Source organism: Lithobates pipiens, unplaced genomic scaffold (genome assembly GCF_037356315.1).
Source record: "Lithobates pipiens isolate NorthernLeopardFrog02 unplaced genomic scaffold, aLitPip1_a1.2 Scaffold_18, whole genome shotgun sequence".
NCBI classification, from domain to species: Eukaryota; Metazoa; Chordata; class Amphibia; order Anura; family Ranidae; genus Lithobates; species Lithobates pipiens.
This window is the reverse complement of record NW_027507758.1, coordinates 167,423,072-167,450,800: the sequence shown is the minus strand read 5'-3', so window position 1 is coordinate 167,450,800 and position 27,729 is coordinate 167,423,072. Positions and strand designations below refer to the sequence as shown.

General features: G+C 43.4%; 1 protein-coding gene and 1 pseudogene across 3 annotated transcripts in view; both read right to left on the bottom strand.

The window, feature by feature from the left end:
* Positions 1–27,729, bottom strand: part of SHPRH (SNF2 histone linker PHD RING helicase) — a 158,463-nt gene that overhangs the window by 128,155 nt on the left and 2,579 nt on the right. The gene's annotated exons all lie outside the window — the stretch shown is intronic.
* LOC143989407 (small nuclear ribonucleoprotein F pseudogene) lies at positions 1,010–27,639 on the bottom strand (annotated as a pseudogene).

Genomic DNA, 27,729 nt, shown 5'->3' with positions numbered 1-27,729 from the left:
ACATGTGTCAAACACAAGGCATGTGAGCTAAATACGGCCCTCCAGGCCATTTCATGTGACCCTCACACCTTTCCTGCAGCACCCCCCTCCTCTAACCCCGTAAACAACTACTTTTTACCACGTTGTGGTTTGTTTTTCACACACTTAGGGTGAATATTCCATAGCGCGACTTATCCATTTACTTACACACCCCCCTCCTTGTTTCAGCAGTCCATGGCAGAGAGGAGGACAGATCCCGCACTTCTCTATGCAGCTGCACAGATGCTCATCTCCAGCCCCCCAGGAGTGTGAGTGGGCTCCATGCCAGTCTGCAACTGTCCTTCACAGCTTAAAGTTTTATTAAATGCACAACAGTAAAATCAGTGTATGGGAGGCCGGGTACTGCCCCGGGGACATGTATCAATGCAAAAAATATATATTTTAAAAAGGATTGTTTTTTAAGGTGCAGTGATTTTAAGGTTGCTTAAAGTGAAACAATAAAAAAAAAAAAAAAAAATATTTGAAGTATAGTGCCTGGGAGGTCCCCTTAGTCTGCCTGTAAAGTGGCACATCTGTACCATGTAGAGAACCTGCTGCAGCAAAACTGAAATATATAAAGAAAGAAAAATGACATTTACATTGATTTTCCCTACAAGATCTCTTTATTTTGTAAACAACAGCTTGGTAAGCCAGTCTATATGACGAGGCCACAATTTAATGCACTCTGTGTCTCTTTGGCAGACTTTGTATAGGAATAACACATTTTTGCACCACAGTGAGCAAGCCTTATGTGAAGAAGCCAAATTTAGTACACTCAGGTCAAGATAAAAGTCTGGTGTCTCTTTCGCAGACTTTTGATAGAAGTAACAGGTGAGGAAAATTTGGACTTTGGGTGTTGGTAGTGCCTTTACACCGTAACCCTTAAACAAAAAAAAATCAGTTTATTTTTCTTAACAAAACATACAAAAAAAATGTCCAACAATTACCTCAAAAGAGAAGTTTCAAAATAAATTTACAAAACTAAATTGCTTTATTCTCTCATCCCGCCATCTTCTTCCTCCTTTTCTACTACTCGTATATACAATAGATTATTACACCTTAATGAAACTTCTCCAAGATGGCCACACAATGCCCCATCAATTATCAATTTTGTAATGGCGAGCTGCATGTTCATGTAGCCATCCACAGAGACCAGATACCCCTTGTATTCCATACCCCACTTCAGTTTCACCATGATTGGCTTACCAGTAAGGCCATTAAGGAATGGTTTTGGGTTTAGTGGCAAATTTATTCTGCCGCTAAGCTACAGACCAGTGAAAGGAAGAATACATTTCCCTACCGAATGCTCTGAGAACACACTGCCGGAGAGAGCAGGAAACGGCTAGAGGTTCTCTTGATGAAAGCAAGAATCGGCCTTTCTGTAAAAATGTTTTAATTATATGCACCTGTCAAACAGGTAGGGATGCACCGAAATTTCGGCCGCCAAAACATATCGGCCGAAAAAAGGCCGATAATTGAGCCGAAAATGGGGTGGGGTCTTGGGGTGGAACTCCGCCCCCGCCCCTGGTGCCGCCCATGATGGGGGTGTATAGCACACAAGAGCAACCGCCGTCTGGTTGAATAGAGCGCCAGGAACATCACAGCTTTAATTTCAATAGCTGTGTGTTCCCCATTGCGCGCCGTCACACACAGCCCCTCCCCCTTGTCCGGAGAACTTTGATAGACAGATCACCTGTCCAGATTGGATGGGTGATCTGTCTATCAAAGTGCCTGGACAAGGGGGAGGGGCTGTGTGTGACGGCGCGCGACGGGGAACACACAGCTATTGAAATTAAAGCTGTGATGTTCCCGGCGCTCTATTCAACCAGACGGCTCTCTTCACTGCACAGGGGCATCGCTGGCTGCATCACTGGCTGCATCACTGGGGGGCTTAGCTGGCTGCATCACTGGGGGGCATAGCTGGCTGCATCACTGGGGGGCATAGCTGGCTGCATCACTGGGGGGCATAGCTGGCTGCAACACCTGGGGGGCATCGCTGGCTGCATCACTGGGGGGCATCGCTGGCTGCATCACTGGGGGGCATCGCTGGCTGCATCACTGGGGGGCATCGCTGGCTGCATCACTGGGGGGCATCGCTGGCTGCATCACTGGGGGGCATCGCTGGCTGCATCACTGGGGGGCATCACTGGCTGCATCACTGGGGGCAACACTGGCTGCATCATTAGGGGCAACACTGGCTGCACTTATCTCTTTTATCATATCGCCTGTCTCTGACCACCTCCTGTACCATGTCGCCAGTCTCTGACCACCTCCTGTACCGTGTCGCCAGTCTCTGACCACCTCCTGTACCATGTCGCCAGTCTCTGACCACCTCCTGTACCATGTCGCCAGTCTCTGACCACCTCCTGTACCATGTTCTCTGTCTCTGACCATCTCCTGTACCATGTCCGCAGTCTCTGACCACCTCCTGTACCATGTTCTCAGTCTCTGACCATCTCCTGTACCATGTCCGCAGTCTCTGACCATCTCCTGTACCATGTCTCCAGTCTCTGACCACCTCCTGTACCATGTCCCCAGTCTCTGACCACCTCCTGTACCATGTCCCCAGTCTCTGACCACCTCCTGTACCATGTCCCCAGTCTCTGACCACCTCTTGTACCATGTCCCCAGTCTCTGACCACCTCCTGTACCATGTCCCCAGTCTCTGACCACCTCCTGTACCATGTCCCCAGTCTCTGACCACCTCCTGTACCATGTCCCCAGTCTCTGACCACCTCCTGTACCATGTCCCCAGTCTCTGACCACCTCCTGTACCATGCCCCCAGTCTTTGACCACCTCCTGTACCATGTCCCCAGTCTCTGACCACCTCCTGTACCATGTCCCCAGTCTCTGACCACCTCCTGTACCATGTCCCCAGTCCCTGACCACCTGCTGTACCATGTCCCCAGTCTCTGAGCACCTCCTGTACCATGTCCCCAGTCTTTTACCACCTCCTGTACCATGTCCCCAGTCTCTGACCACCTCCTGTACCATGTCCCCAGTCTCTGACCACCTCCTGTACCATGTCCCCAGTCTCTGACCACCTCCTGTACCATGTTCCCAGTCTCTGATCATCTCCTGTACCATGTCCCCAGTCTCTGACCATCGCCTGTACCATGTCCCCAGTCTCTGACCACCTCCTGTACCATGTCCCCAGTCTCTGACCACCTCCTGTACCATGTTCCCAGTCTCTGATCATCTCCTGTACCATGTCCCCAGTCTCTGACCATCGCCTGTACCATGTCCCCAGTCTCTGACCATCTCCTGTACCTTGTCCCCAGTCTCTGACCACCTCCTGTACCATGTCTCCAGTCTCTGACCACCTCCTGTACCATGTCCCCAGTCTCTGACCATCTCCTGTATAAAAAATATTTTTTTAAAACAGTCATTTTTGGTATAGGTGCTGTTTCGGTATCGGTTTTCGGCCTAGTGTATTTTTCATTTTCGGTATCGGTTTCGGCACCAAAAAACCCATTCGGTGCATCCCTACAAACAGGTGTGGAAAAATTAGGCTTTGGATGTTGGTCGTGCCTTCACACTGTAACCCTATAGAGGCACTCTTGATGAAAACAAGAATTGGCCTTGTTGAAAAAAATATTATAAGCATCTGTCAAACAGGTGCGGAAAAAAGTTGGTCCTTGTGTGTTAATTGTTCCCATGAAGCCTACCAAAAAATTACTTCAAGATAAAATAAACAACCACAAAACTAGGCAGCCTAGACAGTCTTGCAAAGATTTCATATCCCAAAAACATTTAATCAGTGACATAGGCATCAGGGGCTTGATAGCTGCTGCTAATCCAGGATTGATTCATTTTGATCATTGTCAGTCGGTCAACTGAGTCTGTGGACAGACGCAATCTTTTATCTGTCACAAAACCTCAAGCAGAACTGAATTCCCATTCGGTAAGCACGCTGCATTCAGGGTAGCCCAGCAGCTCAAATGCATACTGGGCAAGTTATGACCTATTCTCATGGCCCAGTAACTCAGTGGATCGTCTGCTGGAAAGCTCTCCATTTCTGTTTTCATCCCTAATCTTCCCACATCCCATTAGCAGCACCATATGATGCAGGCGCTGCTAATGGGATGTGGAAGCTGACACCCCTGGGTGCCGAGGATCAATTTTTTTTTAAATGCATCACGGACCCCTTCTCCACTGCTTCTGCTTTGACCAACAGAAGCCTCAAAACTATCTTTTCCATTAGACTGTAACCTACCATAGTCTGGAAAGGTGTTACTTAAACTCCCCAGGATAGTGAGGGCAGGACGAGTCTTCCCCTTGTAATGGTGGTCAAGGAGGGTTGCCAACAAATAATGATCCTTCTCCTTGATGCCACAAATTCTTGAGTCCTTTTGCAGGCTTTGAAGAATAAGGTAACCCATGCACGGCAAGTTTGTGGAGGCATGAGAAGCAGAGTCCTCGGGGGTCACTGAGGATTACAATATCTGGAACTGCCTCCTCCCAGCCACATACTACTCCCAAGGTTTCTGGGGACCAAAAAACATCTCTTAAAGTGGTTCTGCACCTTTAAAAAAAATATTAAAAGTCAGCAGCTACAAATATTGCAGCTGCTGACTTTTAATAAATTTACACTTACCTGTCCCAGGGTCCAGCGATGTCGGCGGCAGATGACGAGCAATCACTCGTCTCTCTGCTGCCCCCAGCTGCCATGCTCTGTCAGGGAATCGGGAAGTGAAGCATTGCGGCTTCACTGCCCGGTTCCCTACTGCGCATGCGCGAGTCGCGCTGCGTGTCTCTGCTGGTCCCCGCTGTGTCCTGGGAACTGTGTGTTTCCCAGAACACAACGGGGGGGCGGGGCATCTGCGGCGGTCTGTCCCGGAAGTGGGTTCAGATACCTGGATTATCCAGGTAACTGCACCCCCTCCCCCCTGAAAGGTGCCGATTGTGGCACTGGAGGGGGGGAGGGATCAGATGAGCGGAAACTTCCACTTCAGGGTGGAGGACCGCTTTAAGATGTGACATATGTCTTCTTTTGCTTCAATGCCTCCAAAACTGCCAGAATCATCCTTCTCCCCCTCCACTTGTGTGTTCTGTGGCATCGCAAAAATGGTGTCTGCATAAAGTGGATCTTGACAGAAATGGAAGTTCTCCTCTTCCTCCCACTGCTCTGCCTCGAGTGTCCTGTCCATAATGCCATGCAGAGTATGCTTCAGCAGGAACAGAAGAGGGATAGTGTCACTGATGCATACATTGTCACAGGTCACCATCCTTGTCGCCTCCTCAAATTGTGACAGTACAATGCCTGCATCCTTTATCAGCAGCCACTGGCGTGGGGGAAAAAAAAGCCAAGCTCCCCTTAGCCTATCCTTGTGCCATACTCACACAGGGACTCGCTGATGCCCCTCTACTGCATGTGCAGCCACTGCAGCACTGCCAGAGTTGGATTCCACCTGGTGGGCATGTCACAAATCAGCCTGCTAATGGACAGGTAGAATTCCTGCTGAATTTTAGCCAACAGAACAGTGGCTGTGTATGACCGCCTGAAATGGCTACAGACTATTCTGGCCTGCCTTAGAAGATCTTGCAAACCTGGGTACCTGTTTAAGAAATGCTGCACTACCAAATTAAGGACATGTGTCAACCTTCCTTGTCGAAGGGTGTACAAAAAGTTAGTGCCCTTTTTGTACACCATTACTGGCTCAAGCTTCTGTGGCGTGAACCACCTCCGGGCCTGCCCCTGCAGAGCTGAAATAATCTCTGCTCCGGTGTGGCTCCTGTCCCCTACAGAGACCAGCTGAAGCACTGCAGGGCATCTTTGTTTTCAAAGAAGTTTATTCAAAAAAGGAAGAGTAAAACAATTGTGCAGAGATGAAAAACGACCATGTACAAAGTTGGAACACAATATATAGCAATTGTACAAACATGGAACAGTACCAAGTGAGTAGTTGGAAGAAAGAAAAACTATTTACAGATAGTCTACAACATGAAGCAGTCAGACTCCATGCAAAGGAATGAGCAGGGGGTGAAAATACAAACATTATTAAAAGGGCTCTGTTCACAGGTCCCCCCCCCAGTCACACCACGCACCCCATCTGGGAGCCTGCTGTACGCGGGTAAACTGGGCTGATGACCAGGAACCATAGAGGGCGGGTTAGGCTGCTCTCCCTACCAAGACCTGAAACCCCCATGGGAGTCAAATCAAAAAAGAAGACAGTCTATTGGAAGCAAAAGTGCTCAGAGATAGGAAAACGGTGAATATTAAGGGGGGCCTGAGAAAGTCTCCCCTGTACTCAAATGGGTCAAAATGTTCAACAAAAAAAACATTTTAGGTTATATGCTTATTCTAGAATAAGTAGTAGGCCAATTCAGCCTGAGGCTGAGCAGAAAAAGGAAGGAAGAAGAAAGTTACAGGAAGAGGGAGAGAAGGGGGGAGAGGGGGAGTCTGGAAGAGGGGGGGGAGGGAAGGGAAGGGAGAGGATGCGGGGAACCTTCACGGGGAGGAGTGAAAACTGGGTAATTGGGAAACTCGTGTGGACTAATAGGGGCTTCTGTGCCTTGGGGGAGCAAAGAGACTCTTATGTATTTAGCCCAGGGTTCCCATGTGCGTTTAAATCTCTCTGAAGTATCCAAAATGGCATTAGACATTTTTTCCTGCGCCATTATCCAGGAGATCTTCTGTTCAGTCTGGTAAAAGGAGACCCAGGGAGATTTCCATGAGTGTGCTATTGTTATCTTGGCCCCCAGTAGGATAAAGTGGATTAGGGATTGAGTCAATTTGGGTACATCAGGGATTCGGCTATTAACCAATTCAGCCGCGGAAGAATTTACCCCCTTCCTGACCAGAGCACTTTTTGTGACTTGGAACTGCGTCGCTTTAACTGACAATTGCGCGATCACATGACGTGGCTCCCAAACAAAATTGACATCCTTTTTTTCCCACAAATAGAGCTTTCTTTTGGTGGTATTTGATCACCCCTGCGTTTATTTTTTTTGCGCTATAAACAAAAGCAGAGCGACGCATTATTTTTTTCATTCTGCTATAATAAATACCCCCCAAAAATATATAAAAAACATTTTTTTTTCCTCAGTTTAGGCCGATACATATTCGTCTACACATTTTTTAATTTTTTTAACCAAAAATCGCAAAATAAGAATTTTTATTAATTTTATTAATTTTATTTTTACTAGTAATGGCAGCTATCAGCGATTTTTATTGTGACTGTGACATTATGGCGGACACATCAGACATTTTTTGACACATTTTTGGGACCATTGTCATTTATACAGCAATCCGTGCTATACAAATGCACTGATTCCTGTGTAAATGACACTGGCAGTGAAGGGGTTAACAACTAGGAGGCAGTGTATGGTTAAGTGTGCCCTGGGGAGTGTCTCTAACTGTGGGGGGGTGTGGCTACATGTGGCACGTCACTGACCTCTGCTCCCCATCACAGGGAGCAGAGATCAGTGACACCGTCAATAGGCAGTTCTTCCTCCCCGTGAGGCGATAGCTGATATCCCCGTGGCGATCGAGTCTGCAGGACCCACGGAGCTTGCCGCAGGCACGCATGCCCGCTGGCCGCCTCTTAAAGGGCCATGTACAGGTACATTAGTTTGCCTGTACGAGCCTTTCTGACGATGTATATCGGTGTGAGGCGGTCAGCAAGCGGTTAAGGAGTGCTATGGTTGGATCCTGTTTCACCGCGTATACAGTGGACTTGCGGATGAGATTAAAGTTTCTGTTCCAATAACCCCTGATTTTACGGCATTCCCAAAGGGTGTGTAGGAGGGAGCCTAGGTGGCCACATCCTCTGAAGCTGTGTGGAGAGGACTGAGGGTAGACTGAGGGTAGAATTTGGTGAGGTGGGTGGGAACCAGGTACCATCGGGACATCACCCTAAGGCCAGCTTCCACAAGGGAGATATTAAGTATTCCCCTGTAAGAGCGGGCAAAGTTTGTGTGCCAAGTCTCCAGATCTCACTCCATCTGAAGGTCTCGCTCCTAATTCAACATATAGGTCTTTTTCTCCAAGGAGTCAGCTAATGCTGAATAGATCAGCGAGATTCCCCCCCCCCCCCCCCCTCATGCTCGTAGCAAAGTTCATATTGAGTTTCAGCGGGGAGTCAGAACTTTTCCATATATGGCAGAGGAAATGTAACAGCTGGTTATAGCGGAATGTTTCCGAAGGTGTCATGTCCAATTTGGATATGCAATAGCTAAGTGTGATGGGGCCATTGCTATTGAAATATTGCCCTATTCTATGAAGGCCTTTGTCGAGCCACCACCTGAAAGCCTTGATATTTAATCCAGAGGGGAATTGGGGGTTATGGAAAATGTGTGCTAAAGGGTGCCAAGTCGAGGTCAAGGAGTGTCTTTTGTGTAAGGTATCACATAGGGTCATTGAGTGTGATAATGTGGGACTGCAGGGCATTTTTTAGCCTGACTTGTTGACTAGCCCATTGAACGCTTAGAGGGTACCGGTGGTTCATAGGACAATTCAGCAGAGCATGGAAGAGGAGGAGAAGGTGGAGCTGACAGATCTCACATCATCACCACCAGCTGTATGAGGATGTGGCAACAAAACAAGCTAGTTACCCAGTTGCAAGCAGTTATCCAGTGTGCTGTGAACAAACACACACACACAATATATATATATATATATATATATATATATATATATATATATATATATATATATATATATTTTTTTTTTTTTTTTCTGACCATGCTTGCTGGACCACGTGTCAACTGTAAGGTGGACCTTGCTGCTGACTGCCTTGCACAATGATGCCAAAACATTGCCTTCCATGGGAACGTACAGAGCTGGAATGACCTTATGTGCAAAAAAATAGCAACTGGGAACCTGCCATTGTGGTACAGCACATTCTGTAAGTGCAGCTGGTGGATGGCAAGGGAAGTCAGGATGACGCGATGCTTCTCTGATGGCAGTGACGTCAGCGGAGAGCGTCATTCTATACAAAACAAACAAAAAAAAAGTTTTGGCTTTAGTTATACTTTTATGCATTCCTTGCATTAACCAATTACAAGCCACTTCGCGCCCCCAGGGGCACGCATCACAGCGATCATTGTTGCAGTATGTCAGTCTGACACACCGCAACTCCGATCTAGGTAAAGAGTCTCTGATGGAGACTCTTTACCACATGATCAGCCATGTCCAGTCATGGCTGATCACAGTTTAAAAAGGAAGAGCCGTTGAACGGCTTTTCCTCACTCACATCTGTCAGTCGCGAGTAGAGGCGAGCCGATCGGCTGCTCCTCTGACAGGGGCATCTGTGCTGATTGATTATCGCCGCAGCCCCCCCCCCTCCCCCGAGGATGCCCACACTGGACCACCAGGGATGCCCCCCACTAGTCACCACCAGGTAGGCCACTTATGGCCACCAGGGATGCCAATCAGTGCCCACAATAGATGCCAATCAGAGCCAAATAATAACGCTGCCAGTGATGCCCATCCATTAGTGTACATCAGTGCCACCTATCAGTGCTCATCCATGCCGCCTATCAGTGCCCATCAGTGCCATATATGTGTACCATCAGTGCTGCATATCAGTGCCGCCTATCTGTGCCTCATCAGTGCGGCATATTAGTGCCCATTATCAGTGCCACCTCATCGGTGTCCATCAGTACCGCCTTATCAGTGCCCATCAGTGAAGGAGAATACGTACTTATTTACAAAGTTTTGTAACAGAAACAAAAAATATTTTTTTTTATTTGTTTAGCAGAAAATAAAAATCCCAGAGGTGATCAAATACCACCAAAAGAAAGCTTTATTTGTGGGAACAAAATGATAAAAATGTAGTTTGGGTACAGTGTAGTATAACCGTGCAATTGTCATTCAAAGTGCGACAGCGCTGAAAGCTGAAAATTGGTCTGGGCAGGAAGGTGTATAAGTGCCCTGTATTGAAGTGGTTAAGGTAAAGAATAAGCATCAATTTGGCCCCTCACCCCCCACTTATAATTACCTGAGCCCCCATTCAATCTGGTGCTGTGCACATCTACAGCTCTTCTCTCCCCTCACTTCCCTCACTGGTTCCCAGTGCTATCAATCAAAGTCATTGAGCAGGGAGCAGGGCCTAATCCTACTGTCTGTGTCAATGGAAATGGATTCCCATGGGGGCACTGGACACAGAGAGGAGGATGCAGGAGCACCAGCGGGGGGAACTGAGAAGAGAAGGTTGGGGGGCTGCTTTGTGCAATTCCATTCTATCAGTGCCCATCAGTGCTGCCAATCAGTGCTTCATCATCAGTGCTGCCAATCAGTGCTTCATAATGAATGCAGCCTATCTGCCACCTCTCTGTGCCACCCATCAGTGCTACCTATCAGTGCCAACCAGTGCTGCCTCATCAGTGCAACCTACCTGTGCCCATCAGTGCCATCTCATCAGCACACATCATTGAAGGAGAAAAATTACTTGTTTGCAAAATGTTATAACAAAATATCAAAAACGTTTAGTTTTTTTTTCAAAATTCTTGGTCTTTTTTTTGTTTGTTTAGCAAAAAATAAAAAAAAACTATTGGTGATTAAATACTACCAAAAGAATGCTCTATTTGTGTGAAAAAATATATAAAAATGTTTTATATGGGTACAGTGTTGCAAATTGTGAGAGCACTGAAAGCTGAAAATTGGCCTGGGCAGGAAGGGGGTATAAGTGCCCAGTAAGCAAGTGGTTGAAAAAAAATACCTTTACAATCATTTTAAAAACCTTTTCAGACCTTTGCATTGCAGTAAAGCACAGATGGCATTGCATTTTGTGCAGTGCCAATGGACCCATGCTTCAGCACACCATAACATACATGCCATGCACTGAAGTCCACTGCAAAAAAAAAAAAAAGTGCATTTTTAGCCTGTTGCTGTGTTTTGGCAACCCATTTAAAATAAGTTGGTTGTTTTTTGTTTGTTTTTTAAACGCAGAGGTCTGAAGTGAACATTCATTCTGTATGGTCCCACTGTATATAGGAACGTAGCCACCCTAACTTGCTCGCTAACAAGGTGGACTATAGACTTTGTGATTTGTAGTATGCACAGAATACTGTACATGACCACAAATAATATGCACTGTCTGTTCAAAACAAATAGAAGTAATGGTGGAAAAAGTTTGGTTTAGGAGCTCAAATTACATTTCAAGGAGGCAGAAAAACACAGTAAAAAACTATCATGAAAAATAGGGCCATCAAGTAGTGAATACGTACGTTTTATTTTGGGAGGATAAGGTTATTGTTTAGTGTCACTTTAACCACTTGCCTACTGGGCACTTAAACACCCCTCCTGCCCAGACCAATTTTCAGCTTTCGGTGCTCTCACACTTTGAATGACAATTACTCAGTCATGTAACACTGTACCCAAATGAATTGTCCTTTTTTTCCTCCACAAATAGAGCTTTCTTTTGGTGGTATTTGATCATCTCTGGGATTTTTATTTTTTGCGCTATAAATGAAAAAAGACCGAAAATATTGAAAAAAAAAACGCATTTTTCTTTGTTTCTGTGATAAAAAATTTCAAATTATTAATTTTTCTTCATAATTTTCGGCCACAATTTATACTGCTACATATCTTTGGTAAAAATAACCCAAATTAGTGGATATTATTTGGTCTTTGTGAAAGTTAGAGAGTCCACAAGCTGTGGTGCGAATTGCACAAAATTGATCACATCTGATGTACTGGTGGTCTATCTAATTTCTTGTGACCCGAACAAGCCAGGAAAGTAAGAATAACCCCCAAATGACCCCTTTTTGGAAAGTAGACATTCCAAGGTATTTAGTAAGAGGCATGGTGAGCTATTTGATGTTGTCATTTTTTCCCACAATTCTTTGCAAAATTAAGATTTTTTTATTTTATTTTAAATTATTTCCACAAAATTGTCATTGCAATAGGTTATTTCTCTCTCGTGGCATGTGTATACCACAAATAATGTCCCAAAATAAATTCTGGTACTCCTCCCGAGTATTACGTTACCACATGTGTGGGACTTTTCCACAGCCTGGCCACATAGAGAGGCCCAACATGCAGGGAGCGCCATCACGTGGTCTAGGAGCATAAATTACACATCTAACTTGTTGACTACTTATTACACTTTTGAAGGCCCTGGAGCACCAGGACAATGACACGTGACACCGACGTGGCACTGATCACAGATGGCACTGATACGTGGCACTGATACATGGCACTGATGACACTGACAGATGGCACTAATATGTGGCACTGATGACAGATGGCACTTATACGTGGCACTGATGACACGTGGCACTAATACGTGGCACTGATGACAGATGGCACTAATACGTGGCACTGATGACACGTGACACTGATGACAGATGGCACTGATACCTGGCATTGATGACACTTGACACTGATAACAGATGGCACGTGACACTGACAGGTGGCACTGATGACAGATGGCACTAATATGTGGCACTGTTGACACGTGACACTGATGACAGATGACACTGATGACAGATGACACTGATGACAGATGGCACTTATACGTGGCACTGGGGACAGGTGGTACTGATGACAGATGGCAGTGGGGGCAGATGGCACTGACAGGTGGCAGTGGGGGCAGATGACAGTGGGGACAGGTGGCAGTGGGGACAGATGAGCACTTTATTTTCCTTTTTTTATTTTTTACACTAACCGCTGTGAGATCTCACAGCGGTTCATCTCTCCCTCCTCACACGCTATCTGTGTGAGGAGGGAGAGCGGCGATGAGAGATGATCTCATATGTTTACATATAAGATCATCTCCCATTGGGCACGCCAATCGCGCTGTAAACGGCCGCCGTGATTGGCCGTTTACAGTGATCTGTGACTGGCTGTGTCCGGGGGACACGGCCAGCACAGAACTTCCCTGATGTGCGCCCGTGGCGGCATGCAGAGGGGAAGTAAACAGGAGGGCGTCTAGGGACGGCCTCCCGGCAGTTAGCGTCCGCTCTGTAGCCGTCTTTCGGCTATAGGGCGGGCGCAAAGCAGTTAAAATGTCTCTTCATAGAAACAAACTGTATTTTAACATAAATTTTGCTGCGAAGAGCATAGGACTAAAGAGTGCAGATTAAGGGTACAGTATATGCACTAGAGGTCGACCGATATGGGTTTTTCTCTGGCCGATGCCGATATTTAGAAATCGTGGCGGCCGATGGCCGATATAGGATGCCGATTTTTTTGGGCCGATATGTTAGGCCGATTTTTTATTTATTTTTTCCTTTTTTTTTTTTCCCCCCTTCATCTCATAAAATCTACGTTGGGCACCTTTCACACTGGGGCGTTTTTCAGGCGATTTTGGGCTAAAAATAGCGCCTGTAAATTGCCTTCAAAACGGCTCCCCTGCAGTCTGTGTGAAAGCCTGAGTGCTTTCACAATGAGGAGATGCGCTGGCAGGACGTTAAAAAAATAAAAATAAGAAAAATCCTGCAAGCAGCATCTTTGGAGCGGTGTAAACCGCTCCTCCACCACTCCTGCCCATTGAAATGAATGGTCACCACTGCTGAAGCACATGCAATGCGATTTTGCAGCAGTGCTTCACTGCTCCGCTAGCAGCCGAATAGCGGGGCTAAAATGACGGTAAATCGCTGCTAAAACTCGCAGCGTTTTACCGTCAACCCCTGCCCGATCCAGTGTGAACGCAGCCTTAATAAGTGATGCAGAAAATTTCTTACACATTTATTAAACAAAACAAACCACCAATCAGTTCACTTGTATGTATAATTTAGATTAAAAAAAAAAAAACTATTTATTAAATACACAAAAACAGGTACTCAAAACTTTTGGACGAAAAAAAAAAAAGGCTAACTTGCGTTTGAAAGACCCCTGCGCAAATACCGCGTCACATAAAATATTGCAACAACTGCTATTTTAATCCCTAGGGTCGCTGCTAAAAATATATATATCATTTTTGGGGCTTCTGAGTGATTTTCTAGCAGAAAATACTGGATTTTTACTTGTAAGCAACAAGTGTCAGAAAAGATTTAGTCTTTAAATGGTTAAACTGAGAACTTCTACACAGGGAGTTCAGCCCATTGAAGAAGAAACATTGTATCACTTTGATCTTTTCTTGGCAGTCTGCCCAGAGAGGAGGAAAATCCTTCACTGATGTCTTCAGGCAACTTTTATTACAGAAGTCTTTTGCAAGTTGCACTGAACATGTAATCGGCTTTTTTATCAGCACAATCGGCCGATGCTGATTAATTAAAAAATGCCAAATATCGGCCGATATATCGGTCGACCTCTAATATGCACATACAGTGCCTTGAAAAATTATTCATAACCCATTGACATTTTCCACATTTTGTCATGTTACAACCAAAAAATGCAAATGTATTTTATCGGGATTGTATGTGAGAGACCAACACAAAGTGGGACATAATTGTGAAGTGGAAGAAAAATGATAAATGGTTTTCCAAATTGTTTAAAATAAATATCTAAAAATGTGTGGTGTGCATTTGCATTCATCCCCTCTGATACCCCTAACTGAAATCTAGTAGAACCAATTGCCTTTAGAAGTCACCTAATTAGTAAATTTAAAGTAGACACACAGTCCACCTGTGTGTAACTTAATCTCAGTATAAATACAGCTGTTCTGTGAAGCCCCTCGTTTTTATAGAACCTTAGTGAACTAACAGCATCATGAAGGCCAGGGAACACAACAGCAAGGTAAGAGATAAAGTTGTGGATAAGTTTAAAGCAGGGTTAGGCCTCTTTCACACTGACGTCCCATTCAGGCCCGCCTGTCAGTTTTTCAGGCGGACCTGAACGGGTGCTCCATAGAGGTCTATGGAGCGTCGGATGTCAGCGGTGACATGTCCGCTGACATCCGACCCGCTCCAATCCGAAAAAGTGTAACGGAGGAAAAAGCTATTTTTCCATCCGTCTGCGGATCGGATCGGGTGACGACGGGCACTGCGGTCCGTCGTCATCCGATCTCCCATAGGGGAGAGCCAAGCTGTGACAGGTCCATCCCTGCGCAGTGTGCAGAGACGGAGCTGTTATCTCCCTGCTCAGCGGGGATCGGCGGAGTGATCCCCGCTGAGCAAACGGACATCCACGGGGCGGATCAGAACTGATCCGCCCCGTGTGAAAGGACCCTTAGGTTATAAAAAAAATATCCCAAGCTTTGAACATCTCACAGAGCACTGTTCAATCCATCATCTGCAAATTGAAAAAGAAAATGGCACAACTCCAAACCTACCAAGACATGACCATTCACATAAACTGACAGGCCGGGGCAAGGGGAGCATTAATCAGAGAAGCAACCAAGAGGCCCATGGTAACTCTGAAGGAGCTGCAGAGATCCATGGTGGGTGAATCTGTTAGTTGTGCACTCCACAAATCTGGCCTTTATGGAAGAGTGGCGAGGAGAAAGCCACGGTTGAAAGAAAGCCATTAGAAGTCCTGTTTGCAGTTTGGGAGAAGCCATGTGGGGGACAAAGCAAACATGTGGAAGGTGCTCTGGTCAGATGACACCAAAATGTAACTTTTTAGCCTAAAAGCAAAATGCTATGTGTGACTGAAAACGAACGCTACACATCACCCTGAACACACCATCCTCACCGGGAAACCTGCCAGCATCCTGTTGTGGGGATGCTTTTCTTTAGCAAGGACAGGGAAGCTGGTCAAAGTAGATGGGAAGATAGATGAAGCCAAATACAGGGCAACCTAATGCCACGTACACATGAGCGGATTGTATGGCGTACTTAGTCCGTCATACAATCCGACGGACAATCCGTCGTAGTTTCCACTGAACGGACTTGACCACACACGGATACACAAACAGTCCGTCGAAAGCTTGCGCGATGACGTGTACAGCACGTACGACGGGACGAGAAATAGGAAGTCCAAGACACAGCAAAGCATCCTTTCTGGGCATGCGCCATTCTTAGTCCGTCGAACTAGCATACTGACGTATTGTCCGCTGAAACCAAAGTACGACGGACAGATTTTTGGAAAATCCGAAATTCTTAGTACTCCGGACTGCACGCTGAAAAAGTCCGCTGAAGCCCACACGCGAGCGGATTGTCCGCTGAAATGTGTTTCAACGGACTAAGTACGTCAAACAGTTCGACCGTGTGTACGCGGCATTAGAAGAAAACCTGTTAGAGCCTGCAAAAGACTTGAGACTGAGGCAGAGGTTCACCTAATTTGCAAAGAAGAATGGGCAAAAATATCACTCTCTAGATTTGCTGATCCGAAAAATTATCCGATCCCTGACTCTGATCCGAGAGTTTTTTGATCCGTTGCACCCCTAGTATATATACATTGGGATACTTATTGCTTTGCTACAAAACTGAGGCACTCTCCATATGGGAGGGGTTATATAGGGGAGGAACTCGCCTTGTAATTAGAGTTTGCCAGTGTCCAATCACCTGATGGTCACTATCTAACCAACTAAGTAATTGATAGAGCTCTGTGTCCCATGATGTACTTCCAAGAAAAGGATTTTACAGGAAAGCAAAAACAGCTACTCCTCTCTGCTTCCTTCCCAATCACAAGAGTGGATGGATGGCTGAATGGATATCTGATCATAGAATTATATACACGGGAAGAGAAAGCACACACCCTAGGGTTCTCCATTTAAAACAATCAATTTAACCACTTCAGGACCGCCGTATTGCCATTGTACGTCAGCACAATGGCACAGGCAGGCAGAATCACGTACATCTACGTGATTGCCTTCCAGCGGGTGGGGGGTCCCATCGGACCCCCTCCCGCTGGATACGGCGGTCCGATTCGGTCCAGCAGCGATCCGTGATGAGGGGATGGCCGTTCGTTTTCGGCCACCCCCTCTGGATCGCTCCTGGCCAATGAGAAGCTTCCTCCCCTGTGTATTGTTTACACAGGAAGGAGGAAGTGATGTCATTCTCCTCGGGGCGGTCTTTTTGACCGGACTACGAGGAGAAGAGTAAAAGTAAGTCTGCACGAACACTACACTGACATGTAGGTACACACAGGCACACAAACCCCCCCCCGATCCCCCCCCCGATCGCCCCCCGATCCCCCCCCCGCCCCCCCTCCCCCCCCAGTCACAGTGTCACTGATTGCATTGATCATTTCTTTACTGATCAATGCATTCAGTGTCAGTTGTGACAGTAAAAACTGTCAGGACAGTTAGTGTTAGGTCCAGGGTAGCCCCCTATCACCCCCCAATAAAGATTTAACCCCCTGATTGCCCCTAGAGTTAACCCTTTCACCCCCTTTTGCCAGTGTCACTAAGCGATCATTTTTCTGATCGCTGCATGTGTCGCTAGTGTCGCTAGGTAGCTAGTTATTTTTTTAGGTTCACCGCCAGGTTTTTATATCGCTAGGTACCCCGATATACTACCCAATAATGTTTTTAACCCCCTGATTGCCGCTAGTTAACCCTTTCACCCCCTTTTGCCAGTGTCACTAAGCGATCGTTTTTCTGATCGCTGCATTAGTGTCGCTACAGTCGCTAGGTAGCTAGTTATTTTTTTAGGTTCACCGCCAGGTTTTTATAGCGCTAGGTACCCCGATATACTACCCAATAATGTTTTTAACCCCCTGATTGCCGCTAGTTAACCCTTTCACCCCCTTTTGCCAGTGTCACTAAGCGATCATTTTTCTGATCGCTGCATGTGTCGCTAGGTAGCTAGTTATTTTTTTAGGTTCACCGCCAGGTTTTTATATCGCTAGGTACCCCGATATACTACCCAATAATGTTTTTAACCCCCTGATTGCCGCTAGTTAACCCTTTCACCCCCTTTTGCCAGTGTCACTAAGCGATCGTTTTTCTGATCGCTGCATTAGTGTCGCTACAGTCGCTAGGTAGCTAGTTATTTTTTTAGGTTCACCGCCAGGTTTTTATAGCGCTAGGTACCCCGATATACTACCCAATAATGGTTTTAACCCCCTGATTTCCGCTAGTTAACCCTTTCACCCCCTTTTGCCAGTGTCACTAAGCGATAATTTTTCTGAACGCTGCATCAGTGTCGCTAGTGTCGCTAGGTAGCTAGTTAACTAGGCTCCCAAAAAGTCCCCCACATGTGGTATCCCCGTACTCGGGAGAAGCAGCAGAATTTATTTTGGGGTGTAATTTGACTTCTGCCCATAGCATGTGTGAGCAATATATCATTTAGTGACAACTTTGTGCAAAAAAAAAAAAGTTTGTAATATTCCCGCAACTTTTGGCAAAATATAAAATATTCCATGGACTCAACATGCCTCTCAGTAAATAGCTTGGGGTGTCTACTTTCCAAAATGGGGTCATTTGGGGGGGTTTTGTGCTATTTTGGCATTTTATGGCCTTCGAAACTGTGATAGGTAGTGAGGAGTTAAATCAAAAATTTGCACCCTTAGAAATCCTGAAGGTGGTGATTGGTTTTCGGGGTGCCGTGCGCGACTAGACTCCCAAAAAGTCCCACACATGTGGTATCCCCGTACTCGGGAGAAGCAGCAGAATGTATTTTGGGGTGTCATTTCACATATAACCATGGCATGTGTGAGCAATATATCATTTAGTGACAACTTTTTGTAAAAAAAAATTTTTTTTTTTTTTTTTGTCATTATTCAATCCCTTAGGACAAAAAAAATAAATATTCAATGGGCTCAACATACCCATCAGCAATTTCCTTGGGGTGTCTACTTTCCAAAATGGGGTCATTTGGGGGGGATTTGTACTGCCCTGCCATTTTAGCACCTCAAGAAATGAGATCGGCAGTCATAAATTAAAAGCTGTGTAAATTCCAGAAAATGTACTCTAGTTTGTAGACGCTATAACTTTTGCGCAAACCAAAAAATATACGCTTATTGACATTTTTTTTACTAAAGACATGTGGCTGAATAAATTTTGCCCTCAATGTATGACTAAAATTTAGTTTATTCGATTTTTCTTATAACAAAAAGAAGAAAATATCTTTTTTTTTCAAAATTTTCGCTCTTTTTTCATTTATATCGCAAAAAAAAAAAAATCGCAGAGGCAATCAAATACCATCAAAAGAAAGCTCTATTTGTGGGAAGAAAAGGACGCGAATTTCGTTTGGGTGCAATATTGCATGACCGCGCAATTACCAGTTAAAGCAGCGCAGTGCGAAATTGCAAAAAGACCTCTGGTCCTTAAGGTGTTTATTGGTCCGGAACTGAAGTGGTTAATAAAGGATAAATATTGCACTTATGGGAGACAGCACTATCGGCAGTGCTAACCTTATACCGTTCATCTTTAATAGTCAATACTAAGACAGTTGGTGCAGAGATGGCCATGGGATGACATCATGTACGGGGTGCCTCGTCCTATATGTTCCTTTTGAGGAAGCCCCAACTATTTGACGTAACGTACGTATAGGAAGAGGAACCCCATACTTGACATCATCCTGTGGCCATCTCTGTACTACACCGTCTCAGTATTGACTGTTCAAGATGAGCGATATATGGTTAGCCAATAGTGCTGTCTCCTGTAAGTGCAATATTTATCCTTTAATAAACTTTTATTATTATACTGGACTTATATAGCGCCAAAAGTTTGCCCAGCGCTTAACAAAATAAAGGCAGATATTACAGTTACATTACAATTTGGTACAAGAGGAATCTGAGGGCCCTGCACGTTAGAGCTTAATAAATGAATCGTTTTAACCAGAGAACCCTAGGGTGTGTGCTTTCTCTTCCAGTTTATGTATTGCTGTGATTGGAGATCCATTCAGCCATCCACCCACTCTTGTGATTGGGAAGCAGGGAGGACTTGGAAGGAAAAGCTGTCCTTGCGTCATCCCAGGATAGGGAAAACTGTGTGATATTACCTACTGGTAAAGCAGGGGTCATGTCAGGGAGGTGAGAGGCCATTCTGTAAGGGGTGTGGATTCACTTTACTTTATGCATGTCACAGGGGTTAATAGAGTGGCGTGAAGGTGGATACCATCTGAAGATGATTCACCATTTTTATATTTGGATATCCATTGTATTTTGTTTTTGTTGGGAATTGAGAGACAATATATCAATAATTTTTGAATGCACAATTTCTGTATGTATATTTTGTTTATATACTTTGGAAGTTTTGTATGACACCGATTTGAGATTATATATGAGAGTTGCACTACACCAATTTTGAATAGAAATCTAAAGTAATACACCTGCATTCAGCTCCATAAAAAAAAATACTTAATAATTTTTACTATTAACGATGCCTGGTTTCCACAGCCGTGGGCAATGAGTCAATAGAATAGACTATGATACAAAGATTCTAGCCATTCCTGACTGTCAATTGAAGACATTACCCCAATGTCATAAAGTGATGCGTAAACCGTTGGCGTTATATAAATCCTGTATAATAATAATTAAAATTTTTGTGCTATGATTGGCAAGATTGCATAAAGTATATGTGTTATCTCTTATTTTATAAAAATGCACAAAATGTAAATGCCTTTTTCCATGCAACAATTACAAGGTGTGCAATCTGTGTATGGAACTGAATACCCTCAGAAAGCAAATCTTCTGCTTGCGTGGTCTGCTCATAACAGTTCCCAGAAACCTGCACGTAGCAAAGTCAACTTCTCCTGTAACAAGCATTTCATTTTTTCTTTTTTTTTTTTTTTTTAAGAGATTCTATCAAAGGATCCTTCCTACACAGGTGCAGAGGCTGCTGCTTTAATATTACAGCATGGAGACTGACTGGGTGATTATAATGAAAGCAAGTACTCCCCCTCCCAACAGGCTCAATCCACAAAGCTTTAATACATGGATATGGCTCTTTATTTTCACTTATGTTCGATCATTTAAAAATCTCATTGGTCTAATTTTAAAATAATGATCACTTTTAAAAAAATATAAAAATAATCCTTACACTGGCGTGTAAACTTTTGACTCAAGCCTAACATGACTATAATGCTGGCGAGGCCAATGTTAACATTTAGACCCCTTTCACACTGGGGTGCTTTTCAGACATTTTAGCAATTAAAATAGTACCTGAAAAGCGCCTCTCAAGCCTCCCCAGTGTGAAAGCCTGAGACGGAAAAAATAAATAAATAAATAAAGTCCTGCAAGCAGCATCTTTGAGGCAGCGTAAGAGCGGTGTATACACCGCTCCTCCACCACCCCTGCCATTGAAATCAATGGGCAGCACTGCCGAAACGCCTGCAAAGCGCTTCAGAAGTAGCGATTTTAACCCATTCTGCTGGCAGGGGTTAAAAGCACCCCGCTCGTAGGCAAAAAGTGCTGCTAAAATGGCGCTTTACAGCTAACGCACCAGTGTGAAAGTAGCCTTAGAAAAGAAAAAGGTTTACAATTGCAATAGTGTTTAGTAATCTGTGGTCAGTTTAAACACTTAAGGACCAGGCCATTTTTTGAAATACGGCACTGCATCGCTTTAACTGACAATTGCGTGGTCGTGCAACATTGTAGGCGAAAGGGTACTGAAAGGGTAAAACATTGTAGGCGAAAGGGTACTGAAGTAGATGATTCGCGTCCGGCCAGCGCTACCTACTGTGACATGCCCTATTGTGCTTGACTTTTGTAAGTGCATTTTCTGTTTTTTACTATTTTTTAATAAAACGTTTTTTACACTATTGGAGCGTTTTTTCCCTCCTCTTTATGGTTGACTGGTTATTGCCAAATATTGGAACCCGACTGCTTAAACGATCTAACTTATGGGTGGAGCCTATGGACGCTTGATGAATGTATACGGCCTGGTTTGACTTTTAGAGCATACAACCTAAGAGCATCTGGTAAGGAGCCAATCCTCACTTCTGGTGGTGGTGCACTTTTATAGTCGCTGAGTTGCGGGGATTTTTGAACAAGACCTTGAAAAATATTAATTTTACATCTGTCACATGGTGTTTTTATTATTTTCATGGACTGATTATAAATGATTGGACACTTTCATTCAACTTATCTTTTAACTTTATCTTTATGTGATTATATGTTTTTTTTGCAAGTTTGAATACAGCAATACACCATGCGTTTTATTCACTTGAGCTAAGACTTTGTTTAGCACCGTCTGTATAGCTAAGTTTATATAGCTTATATCTGCACCTATTGAATTGTGGTCACAGATGTTACTATATATATATTCATTTTGGTTATAGGTGTTTGCTTTCACTGTTTTTTTTTTTAGCAGTATTCACTGATATATTTTTTTTCTCATAATTTGCGATATCGTAACAATATTTTGTAATTTGATTCCACTATTGGGGAAACACACGACCAAGGCTCACACTTAGGACAGCGCGGTTCTTTTTGGGTTATTCGTGCAACATTGTACCCAAACAAAATCGATGTCCTTTTTTTCCCACAAATAGTGCTTTCTTTTGGTGGTATTTGATCATCTCTGCGGTTTTTATTTTTTGCACTATAAACAAAAAACGTGTCAATTTTGAAAAATAAATAAATAAAGTAAAAGAAAAGAACAAAATGTCTTCATCAGTTTAGGCCAATATGTATTCCTCTGCATATATTTGGTTAAAAAAAAAAAAAAAAAAAAAAAAAAATCGCAATAAGTCTATAATGATTGGTTTGTACAAAAAATATAGCGTCTACAAAATAGGGAATAAACGTGTAGAAAAATAGCAATTTTTACTGGGACTGCGACATTGCAGCAGACAGATCGGACACTTTTGACACTTTTTTGGACCATTGACATTTGTACAGCGATCAGTGCTATAAAAATGCACCGATTACTGTATAAATGTCACTGGCAGGGAAGGGGTTAACACTAGAGAGTGATCAAGTGGTTAAATGTGTTCCCTGGAAGGTGTTTCTAGGTGTGGGGGGAGGGGACTGACTGGGAGTAGAGAGAGAGATCACTGTTCATAATCACTAGGAGCAGACGGCCACTCTGAACTCCCCTGACAGAATGGTGATCTGTTTTGCTTACGCTGACAGATCCCCGTTCTGGCTTACTGTGGAGCAATTGTGGGTGGCCAGTGGACATCCTGGCCATCGGCCATGCGCATCAGCTCACCTGCTGTAGTGGTTAAAGGGACTGTCGTACAGCTACGGTAATTTGCGGGAACGAGACAACCTGCTGCCTTATAACAAAAGCGGCTGGTCGGCAAGTGGTTAAAGCCCTGCGGCTTTAACCACTTGCCGATAATGAGCTAGTATGCCCTGCGGTGCATACTAGCTCATTATGCCTTTTGCATTACAGGTCTGTAAAAAAATAAAAAATAAAAAATATATCAGCGGGTTTACTCCCGCTTTAAACAGTTCACCTCAAGGGGGATTTATTCTCAACAAACTGGTGTTGACGTTTGCTAATCTGCTAGAAGAGCACAACATCTTGAGGGTTTTTTTTTCCCCCCTCAACAAATTTGGAGATTTGCATTAATGTTCCCCACTCCAAAATGCAATTATGATTTAAGGCCTGGTTCACACCTATGGACTTTTTAATGCCTTTTCAGTTTTGCAGAAACACACTACAGTACATTTAACATGGTTTCCTATGGATGGAGTTCACATCTGTGCATTTTATGGAAAGGGCCAGGGTCTGTTTCTGTTTTTTGGTTCCATAGACTCCAAATGGTTTAAAGATGTGTATTGAAGGAAAAAAAAAAAAAAAGCAACACAAAATGCACCTGCAATATGCAACTTGCACAAGAATGAACCAGGCCTAAAGGAGTATTAAACCTAAAAGCAAACATCATATTGCAGTTTACCAATTCTTAGATGCACAGTAAAGGCTGTATTATCGTACCTTCTATACTTTTTTTCAATGATCATCTTTTATTTATTCATGTAAAACCTTTATCCCAAAAAGAAAAAGAAAACTGGTGTAACTCATTTTAAAGCGTGAGCGGGAGTTTGGCTTCAATTTGATAGCCCTTGTACACACAGTCGGACATTCCGATGGAAAATGTCTGATCGGACCATGTTGTCGGATAATCCAACTGTGTGTGGGCTCCATCGGACTGTTTCCGTCGGAATATCCGACGGACAAAGTTTTAGAGCTGGGCTATAAAACTTTCCGACAACATGATCCGATCGGACTTTGTCCGATTGTGTGTAGAGAATTCCGATCGGACAAAGTGCCACGCATGCTCAGATCAAATTCCTAGACCAACGTTATTGGCTACTAGCCTGAACGTAGTCCTGTCGTAACGAAATAACGTTGTCACATTACGTACGTTTGGATTTTCCGACAACTTTGTCCGACCGTGTGTATGCAACACAAGTTTCGGACAAAATCCGACGGATTTTGTTGTCGGAATGTCCGACCGTGTGTACAAGGGCTTAGTGTATCTCAATCTGCTAATACATTTAACACTACTCTCCCTATTCTGACAATGCTGCTGTCTGCTGTGCCTCCTGTGCCCATTCCTCCATAATGGGGGCACTCTAATACAGGAGGTGTGTTACTGGCCAAACCACCAGGTGAAAAGAAGGGGGCAAAAAGCTAAGGAAATTAAAACTGATGCAGCCACTACATCTAATGATTGGTAAGCTGCAGTATAATACATTTTGGGTTTAATAGCACTTTAATCACTTTAGCTCTGGAAGATTTAGACCCCTTCATGACTAGGCAGTTTTTTGAGAACAGGACTGTGTTATTTTAACTGACAATTGTGCGGGCATGCAACGCTGTACCCAAAACAATGTCCTTTTTTTCCCACAAATAGAGCTTGCTTTTGGTGGCATTTGATCACCTCTGCGGTTTTTATTTTTTGCGCTGTATACAAAAATTCTGAAAAAAAATAAATAATATTTTTCACTTTCTGCTATAAAGCACATCCAAAATAAATAAAAATGTTAAAAAAAAAAAAAGAAAAAAAAAAAAAAAACGAATTTCTTCTTTCATTTAGGCCAATATGTATTCCGCTACATATTTTTGGTAAAAAATAAATAAAAATCCCAATGTATATTCCCATGCACCCCAGACCTGGAACTGTCAGATCTTGTACCAGGTACGTGATCTGGCGGAGAGTAGCCGCCCTGCCCCAGTATAAATCTATGATGGGCGGTCGCTAAGCGGTTAAGTAAAGTTGTGCTTCAACTATCCCCAATTCAACCCAAAAGAGATATGAACTGAAATCGCACACCTTTCTTGAAATCTTGATATATCTTTTTTATTAAGACTATATAACTGGAGGTTGCCAGGGCAATGACTATGTGACTGCATATCCATTTATGTGACTTCAACAGTAAAAATTAAATACTGAACCAACGTGGGGGAAATGTAATGCATTTGATCCTAAATCTTTATATTGCAATACACCACATTAGAAAATCCTGGCAAAAGGTCATAAAAAAAAACATCGCACTAAGAAATGGATGACACCACCAAGGTTAGAAAGGACAATAGGATCAACTGACTGTAGCTACAGGAGTTATTTTTGTATATTAAAGTATTATTTTGATCAGAAAAGGATTGTGTGATAAAGTACATAAAGGCAAAACATTGCATTTTTTTTTCCCCACAAATAGTTATTGAACCCCAGAAGTCTTTATTCCTGATGAGTAATTTTCTCATGTTTTTCTGCTCTCCTGGATAGTCACCAGTCAGAACCTCACACCTAATATGAGCCACAAGCCTGCAGAATTTTAAAGAGCAAAACCCCATTTGATAATCCTTAGGAGAGGACTTTAGCATAGTAGCAATGTTTCCTGGGTAACATTATTAGCTTTATGATTGACTTTGCTTGCTGTCTGGACCCATTTGCCCTTGGCCACTTTCACACGGGGCAGACTCTGTAATGTGCATTTGTCTGTGGCAAGTAGGTCTAATAGGAGTGGTTTCATTGTTATTGGTCACCTGCGGCAGCTGAAAAGCACTTATGAGGAAAGCTGCTGGGACTGCATGCCTTTAGATGTGTTCCTATTGGAAATATCTCACCAAAAATGACATTGTTGTTGCAGGGAATGCCTGTCTGACTTGTATCTTAGACAGACTTCTGGGAAAATTGGTGAGCCAATCACACAAGTAGGAAATTATGTTTCTGGGGGGTGGTCAGTACCCATTCTGTGTAGAGAACAACTCTATGTAGCCATATTGCATTGCATTTATATAAAATTATAGAGGCTGCAGCTTGAAAAGGAAAGGTAATTCTTAAAAACATTCAATTACAAAATGACTTGTATTGCAATCATACACGCTATATTATTTTTTTCTTTATTTGCTATTTTTTTTTCCCCCACGAAAGTGGAGTTACCCTTTAATAATCAGTAGGCTTTCATTTGCCTGGGTGGCGTTTTTGTTTCCAGCAACGGAGAAAATTTTCCCGTAGAACCGATTGGACATCTGAGTACTAAATATTACCTATTGCAGTTCCTATAATAAAACCTAAATATTAGAAAACGATGGAAAACAACTTTTGGATGTATAGGGCTTGCACACAATTCTAGTAGCAATGTTTAGACCTACTATAGCCATTTATTCCAAACAGAATTCAGCTTTTTCAGCCTTATAAGCCATCTTCACCGCAGTATAATATGGGTTCTAGAGAGTGGCCAAAGTTATTATTATTTTTTTTTTTTAATCTAAGTATTTAACCTTTCACCAAAAAAGCTTGACATCGTTTTTAATATTTAGAATTATGATATTAGGCTATACTATGTACGTCCTAAAAAAAACAAAAACATATTGTCAATGGTGCATAAAATAAAAAGTACGTGGCTTTACAAACTGTATTTAAAAGACAAACAAAACCCTGTTTATTTTCAGATTTGCAATGAGAGTGATGAAAACGTAAAAACTTGTGCCTTAAAGTGGACGTGAATTTAAAAACTGAAGAGTAATTACACCTAAGGCTGGCCATACATTATACAAATTTTCTTGTACAATTTTCCCAAAATCATCTAATATGACGTCAAACCTGAACGCATTCAATTTGTTCGCAAGTAGACAGGCCCTTGCACTACATACTTGGAAATAAAAAATAAAAAATTAAGCCATACTCTGAAATATTAACTTTTTATCTTGAATTCCCTCTGAAAAATAGAAGTGTATTACCTGTGCCTAATCACGCTATAGTTGTATATCTGCAGTGTGAGATCTTACAGGGCACTGCTGCCTCTGGCTGCTGGTCTTACAAGATTAAGAGTGAGATTTGGCTGCAGTGAAATGTGTACCCAAGGACCTGAAGTGCAAGAATGTACAGCATCTACTCCTGCCTTATCCATTCCATAAATCTGTGGCTTCTGATCCTCTCCTGCTGCGGGAATATTCTCCCACTATTAGATCCCAAGTCATCAGAGGGCAAGCTCTGGCATCTTCAACACAGAGCAGAACAAAACAAGGTAAGTCAGTAATGGGGAAACAATTTTCTAAGGGGACCTATAGGAAAATAGTGCCGTTTTTAATTTTGGGGACAGCTTTCAACATTCAGGTCTTCTTTAAGATGTCTCTGCTGTACCAATCAAAAATGCATGAATATTTTCATGGTGCAATTCTTAAACTAACCGTGGACAAAGAATCTACAAAAATTGCCTTTTTTTCCTCAAATTGTAGAAAAAGAATTATCCCAGACAGGCTGTGATACTTTCATTTTTCATGTTGCAAAGACTGGTTGCTGCTAAAAAATTTGTTTGAGGCAATTTTTCTTTCAGCAGTTAAAGTGGTTGTAAAGGCAGAAACTTTTTCTATCTAGATGCATTCTACGCATTGTGATATTAAAAAAAAAAAAAAAAAAAAAACCCTGTGTGCAGCGCCCACCCCCCAAATATTTACCTGAGCCCCTCTTGATCCAGCGGTGTCCACGAGTGCCTCGATCATCCAGGACTCTCCCAGATTGGCTGGGACTAGAAGCGTCAGTGAGGAACCCCTGCACAGAGCAGGCAAGTATAACATGTTTGTTATTTAAAA